General features: G+C 33.2%; 2 long non-coding RNA genes across 2 annotated transcripts; both read right to left on the bottom strand.

The window, feature by feature from the left end:
* Positions 1 to 619: 619 nt before the first annotated feature.
* Positions 620 to 3,340, bottom strand: LOC140873992 (uncharacterized). Its single transcript, XR_012148111.1, has 5 exons — positions 3,245 to 3,340; positions 3,064 to 3,155; positions 2,762 to 2,842; positions 2,031 to 2,275; positions 620 to 961 (listed from the first exon to the last, which is right to left on the bottom strand). It is a non-coding gene; the product is annotated as an uncharacterized lncRNA (long non-coding RNA).
* Positions 3,341 to 5,834: 2,494 nt separating this feature from the next.
* LOC140865721 (uncharacterized) lies at positions 5,835 to 6,768 on the bottom strand. The gene is made up of 3 exons (XR_012144709.1): positions 6,707 to 6,768; positions 6,039 to 6,101; positions 5,835 to 5,942 (listed from the first exon to the last, which is right to left on the bottom strand). It is a non-coding gene; the product is annotated as an uncharacterized lncRNA (long non-coding RNA).
* Positions 6,769 to 7,494: the final 726 nt, after the last annotated feature.

Here is a 7,494-nt window from a genome sequence, read left to right as displayed (position 1 = left end):
CGAGTTTGATTGCTGGTGTATTGCTGTTTGTTTCACTAGTAGAAAAATTGCTTAAGACTTTGGTTAATAACAGAAGTCATAGGATTATAAATACCGAAGTAGTGTCACGTGAAGTAATAGGTACTATTTTAATTCGCGTAATAACCGAAGTCGTATCCCTTAAATTACCAAAGTCTTTGGTCGATGCATTGAGACAGAACCAGTTCATAATCGGACCGGTGCCAAAGTAAAAAATATCTTTTACTTCACTAATTTCATAAGTTGCGTAGTAAAACATATTCTATTACTTCGTCAATTAATAAAGTTGATGAAGTAACAACTATGCTTTGACTTCGGTTCGTAGACGAAGTGAAATATAGTCTTCTACTTCGTCTATTAATGAAATTACTGAAGTCATAGAATAGTTGTTACTTCGGTATTTTCATTAATAGACGAAGAAAAATAATGTCTTTTACTTTGTTAATTTTCTATGTTAGCGTAGTAAAATGCGTCTTTCTACTTCGTCTATTAGTAAAATTGTCGAAGTAATAGAATGTTTTTTACCTCGTTAATTGCGTTAATAAACTTAGTAAAATGATAACGTAAATTCTTCGATTTACTTCGTTTATACTAAAATTGCTGCACTCAATAAAACACAGTTTTTTATAATAATGCCATAAATATATTTTTGAAACTTACAAATACACTAATAATATTAATAAATTCATCCCAAAACGACAAAAATACATAAATCAACAAGTTTATCCACCACAATAACGCGAATTATATGCACATATCCACACGTATCTCCTCAAAACAAAACGCGTACACATCCACACGTATTTCCTCAAAAGAAAGTATTATCCAAACGTGAATGACATATTTAAGCACCTACATGCGAGTAGACAAATTCACTTCATTCACTTTTAACTTCATCAAATTGTTATTGACTGTAAGACTTATTCTTGACGAATCCTGCAAACTGAAATTCCAACAAAGAGAGGAATGTCACGGTAAACCAAAAAGGCAGCTAGTTGCACGGCAAACCAACAAGGCAGCTAGTTGCAAAATGAAATCCAAAATAAAGAATATTCAGCAACCTATTTGATATGCATGCTGACACATATCAAGTGCTAAGAGAAGATTCAACAACCTATTTCATACACACACTTACGAAAAGTAAAAAAGAATCAAACATATAGACACCATTTAAATAGTTCCACATGCTTGTAGAATACTGGAGATCAAGAAAAAAGAGAGAAAAAGGACGATCCAATTCCACCAGCAAAAGCCCTCATCTACATGCTTGCATAAACCAAAAATCAAGAAATAAACACAAAGGGTGAACTATATAGTAGGTTTGATGCTCGAAGGGGCTCTTTCAAAAGATAATAAAAAAAACACACATAGATGATTGATTCAATTCAGTACATATAAACAGAAAAAGGCAAATAAATAAAAATAATATCAAGTCCCAAGGTTTATAAAGTTCTTTTTACTTTAAGAAGTTCAAAACATAAACAATTAGAATCATTTAGCTTATCCTCATGCAATAGGAGAAGAATCACACTTAAAATAAAGAGACGATCTCACCCTATCTTGCAATAAACAAAAAAACAAAAACAAGGCAGATTTTCAAACAGAAAAACTCAAAAAAGCTTCAAATACTAAAATCCCAATTACAAAAACACAAAAGTACAAACTTTTTCCATTCAAAAAAACAATCCACCGAATTCATACCAAATGAAGAAAAGTATTTAGAGAATCAACTACTTACATAGGTATATTTAGAAACATTATATACGAACAATATCCGCCGAGATAGAACTAGGAATGTTGAGACTAAAACACCATACACAAACAAAGGCATGCCACATATTAAAAAACAAAGCAAAAATGAACGATTAGGCATGAGATTTAAGAAAGACATAGCACACTCAACAAAACAGAAACTTAGCGACATTCTCAAATCCAAATACCCATTATACAAAATATTGTTTTTAATCGAGATATTACATTGATTATTACCAGTAAATAAGTGAGTCAATTACCTCAACATATTCACTTGTGTAAGGGACAGTGAAATGAGCAGGGGTCCAACAAGTTCCATCCATATACTCCTTATAAGCACCCTCATCTTCCTTCAACGGTGAATAAGCCTTTACAGAAGCTGTGTATATAAGCCTCCTCACTGTTCTTGATCAAACACACAAACTCGCAAATCTCCTCGTCAAATCCACGGTTTCATCGATCCTGTTCTTGTACTGCTTTCGTGTCCAGATCCTAAAATCTGTTTCTGCTTTAATCAAACAGAAAATATCAAATTGGGTCAAAAGAATCCAATCATTTCTTCTTAATGATCTCTACCCGAATAAAATGAATGAAACAATAAATACAATCAATCACAATCCAAGCTCAAACCCTGAACTTTAGCTTCAAACACATCAGCGGAAACATCTACCTGAAACAAAAAACAGGATGAGCAAACCTCTGTAAGCGTAAAACTCCACTTGATGTTCATTATCTTATAAATTAGTCATATTATTAAAATACATTCATATTTCTTGGAGAAAAAAATCAACACTATTCCTTGAGCTTAAAAAAAACTAAGTTGACAAAAATATGAAATAAAAAAGTATTCATCAGCAAGATGAAGAAAAGAAAGGATTCCTAGTATCTCCACCAGCGCATTCATACACCCCCCATATATGCATGCATGTGTGTGCGTAAATACGCTCACACACAGAAGCGCACGCGTGTGTAAACATATATATATTTATACCTGATCAAGTGTCAAGGTATCATGATCAACCAAACCTTCAGGAAGTACAAGGTTGTGCACTTGTGAAACATAAGCAAGAACCTAAAAACAAAGCAAAAATGGTCAAAGTAAAAAAAAAAACCACAGCTGCATAATCAAATAAGAATTTTCATAATATATCTTTATAGATGTATTTTCTTGCAAGAAGGAAAAACGAATAACAAGAACAAGAAAACAAAAAAATAATCGGGCACATGCATCCAGAATTTATTTTTTATTTTAAATGCAATCTAATCTAATTTTCAACATAATCCAAAACTTACTTCAATTCTTGCATAATGTTTTAAAATACATTTCGCGACTACTCCAGCAGCAACTGTTGCGGTAGTTTCTTTGAAAAAGATCTCCCACCACCCTGAATTTCCAGGTGCACATTAATTAATTAAAACAAGAAATTATATGACTTATAAGAGCTAAGACTCATTGGATTGTAAAAGATGCTACCTGCATTGATCTCATGCCTTTATTTTATGCACGAGATGGTATAAAATAATCGGAGTGGTGGCAGCAGAAGAACTCGACATTTCAGTACGCTTAGACTCTGGCTTGTCGTGTACATGCCCTGCTTTGGAAGGCTTTCTTTTAGCCATATGCAAATGCAAAAGAACCGTGCGGCGGGACTGAAATTCCAATGAAAAGATAGCTATTCATCTTACATCCCCGAATTACCTGTGTTTTCAAAAACTCATTTTTATCTTTCAAGTAGTTGTATTTCTTCGCTGCTAGGTCTTTTTCCTGCTTAAAAGAAATATCATCCAGATGAATAGACCTGAGTACAATCGTCCATTATGATAAGGCAAAACAAGAATTGGGAAAAAATTATCACCCACTTGTTTCAAATATGTGTTATCCATCGACAGTTTAACTGTCTTCCCTGTTAACTCCAGAGACATAGGGTTGTGGTCACAAGGGTTGTGCTTTAATTTCTAAATCTCATCTATCTCATGGGAAATCACAAAACCATTAAAAGAAGTTTATACTCTATACACCTTATAAGCAAGTAAAATCACATGAGATGGTACAGGCTTTGCACCATAAGCCATAAAATATTTTGATAGTATGAGGTCAATGTGATTATCATTAAATAAAAAAAATCCCATTGCCTCATTGCCAATGTAATTTATTTAAAAAAGTCATGAATGAATAATATAATTAATGATGATAAAGTAATATATTTACATGGAGTTCTTTGACGATATATATGTTAAGGTACCGTTTGGTTCATAAATTTGTGTTATCCTCTGCACAAAAAAATTAGATTCATTATTGTCTTTGATAAATAATACATATATAAATGTTTTCATGTATTTGATATAGGCTTGAATGGCACTAAAGTAACCTTTCATTTCTTGTTGTATGAAATTACCACGAAATCTAAAATATTCTATCGTAATCCCTAATAAATTAATGACAAACTCTCCTCCAAACTGTTAAGATATTTTGTCCTAATGGTAAAGGTGAGACCTTAATAACTCTAATGGTCTTGAATTTAAGACCTTAATAACATATCATTCTCCAATATGCTATAATCATCTAAAGGGTGATGTCATATTACGATTTTATACCTTTTCTAAGGGCCGGAACAAAAGTTATAAGATTTTAGGAATTTCTCTCACTTCTAACGTCTTGAATTCTAACAGCATGTACCTTTTCAAATTCGGAGCATGAGGAAATAAGCGCAACAAATTGGAACAAAGCAAGTACAAGCACAAGGAAACAAACCATGCATAACAAAACATGTAATAAATCGATCGAATTTTAACACATACATATTTTTTAATATATACACATAAGTCCACTTACCTCATTCAAATGTGTGAACCAAACTTGGTCAAAACTTGGACATAACTTTGGGCACTTATAACTCGAAGTCAAGTATGAATTTTAGTTATATAACCCTTTAGAATATGGCCTTGCTGCTTCCTAAAATAAGACTAATTTAGCACGTGTTTGGCAGCACTGAGTGGCTCAATTTCATGGAGAGAGTTTCAAGAATTTTAACACATACATATTTTTTAATATATACACATAAGTTCACTTACCACATTCAAAGTGTTTGTAAGGCCTGTAAACAACCATGGTAGGAGTTTTTCCTGGAAAATTTTGGCCACCGAACGCCTGATGCTGATAAATAAAAATAAATACATGGCTCAAATTAATGAACTAGCTAGTAATTGATAAATTCAAACCCCAACAATCTTTATATTCGTTGGCAAGACTACTGCTTCAAGAATATTGATGTTACTGAACACAAAACTACAGATTCTTAATTTAGCTAAAATGTTCCGACTAGAAGATGACCATAAAGTACGAAATTACTCAAGTACTTCAAAGTTGTTCCGACTTTCATGAAGATGACTACATCTCAATCTCAAAACAAAAAAAAATGAAATAATAATATATATTTCTCCTTTTCAAATGGAATATTTAACCTAAGAGGCTTCGGAGGAAACGAGCACTGTTTCGGTATCGATCTGTTACTGAAAGCCCCGTCGTTCAAACTCGCCAGGAAAGGAGGCGGAGCGAGCCAGCCCCACTAGAGCTTCCGCCGCTTCCAACTCAAACGCCAAAATCCTATGTGAGGTGCATAGAATGAAAAAAAAATTAATTTTGTCAAGTCCAAGGACAGGCCATCCCTATATCTTACCAACCCGTATAAAAATCATTAGATCTTTGAGTTGCTATTACATCCTCTTCTGAATCGGTGTAAGGAACCATCCACAGGTTATAGATGTTAAATCCAATATAACTTTTTGTGTGGCCTGCATTGGAAAATGTCCGCCTTGAGATAACAAGATCTCACAAACTCAAACAAACTTAAGCTTATCTTACACAGCATTTCTTCATAAATTACCAAATCTTTTAGAAGCAACCACAGACACACATTTCCACTAGCATGTCATTTGATAAACATGAACATTTGTGGACTCATGAATAAAACAAACCAAATAGTTTCATCGATAAAAAATAAATAGAACAAAGTCAAAAATTTTACCTTATACTTTTCCTTGTAGAGTTTCACAACAGCAGAATAAGCAAGCAAGATATTATGCCCCACAAGATATGGTTCAGTAGTGGAATTGCCCTTCGAACAAACATCTGAAGAAGGGGATCGATGGAGCTTGGAAGAAAGGGATCAATACTTTTGAAAATATTCGAAACGAAAAGAATTGTAAACAATTAACAAAGGTGCAAAAGATGAGAAAATGCGAAGATGGATACAGAATAAATTAATTACCTATTTTATGAGTTAAGTAGCTACGTCTGAGACGGTTTTTTTTTCTAATCTTCCCTCTCGCAGCTGTCAAAAAACGTAGACGTTAGAGCATTTAGAAAAAAACAAAGAAGAAGAAGACAATGCCTAGGTAGAATAGAAACCGATGGATCCTAAAGCATTTAAGAAAGAAAGTAGTTGCAATGCACTATACCAAAAAAAAACAGACGTCGTAAAAAAAGGCACTGAGATCAAACCCACAAGAAAGCTAAGTGACCAAATAAGAAATCGCTCAAATAAAAAACACATCCTAAACAACTAAAAAGATCTATATGTAATATTATCTTTATAGGTATCACGCAAACCAAATCGCATAGTGAATAACGGGGGAAAACTCTATGTATAACGTGTGAAACGTAAAACATCCTTGGTATATGTTTTATCTGTAAAATTTAAGATCTGAAAATCTACGTATAACATATGAGAATGGACAAAAAAAATAAGAATGGGACCGAATTAAAACTCAGATCAAGAAACAAAAATACAAATCTATACACAACTTCTTCAAACAGATCGACCTACAACATTTAAAACCAAGGAACAACAAAAAAGATACGGAACCTAATCTACCGTAATCCTAAATGTAAGATCCACGGTTATCACAAAAAGAGAAAAAAAGGCAGAAGCCTCACATGAAGGTCAGTTCTTTGTAGCAGAGACACGTCCGACAAGGTATTGAAGATCTGCAAAAAAAACCACGATATAAATTTCCAAAGTAAATGATTCCGCTTACATTGGGTTTTTTATGATTTGAGTCTAACTCCAATAATGGAAGAAAGATAGAAAGCTGAAGGAATTAATTCACCGCTTACATTAAAAATTAATTTTAGTTTTTCACTTTTTACTTCGGCAAAATAATATATGCCAAAGTAATATGTTCTCAAAAAATAAGTGAAGCCCGTGTTTTTTTAAATACCGAAGTAAAATGTGTGTTTTTACTGCACTTGTGTTATTACCGAAGTTGTTTATTACATATTACTTCGTTTTTAGTAATTGCCGAAGTAAAATATGTCGAAGTAAAATGCGATTTTTCTACTAGTGTTTCCATCTCACTCAGTTCGACACTTGGTGGTTCAAGTATATTAGATAGTGCTACTTTGGGAGAATTAATATAAAACTTGAAGAATTGCTTTTTTGGTCTTGTATGTTTGTCACTTTGCGATTTCAGTCTTTTATATTTTCAGATTTCAGTTTTAGTCCGCTATCTTTATTTTTTTTGGCAATTTTAGTCCTTTTTCCGACGTAGCGCTGACGTGGCACCAATTCGGTGCTGATGTGGAGCTGACGTGTACAGTGTTACGTAAGAATTTTCGAATAACCGAAATTGCCAAAAATCGGAACATGCAGGACTAAAACTGAAATATGAAAACATAGAGGACCAAAATCGCAAAGTGACAAACATATAGGACCAAATTTGTAG

Source organism: Henckelia pumila, chromosome 1 (assembly GCF_033568475.1).
Source record: "Henckelia pumila isolate YLH828 chromosome 1, ASM3356847v2, whole genome shotgun sequence".
NCBI classification, from domain to species: Eukaryota; Viridiplantae; Streptophyta; class Magnoliopsida; order Lamiales; family Gesneriaceae; genus Henckelia; species Henckelia pumila.
Note: the sequence above shows the minus strand (reverse complement) of the source record. Positions and strands in the feature narration are given on the sequence as shown.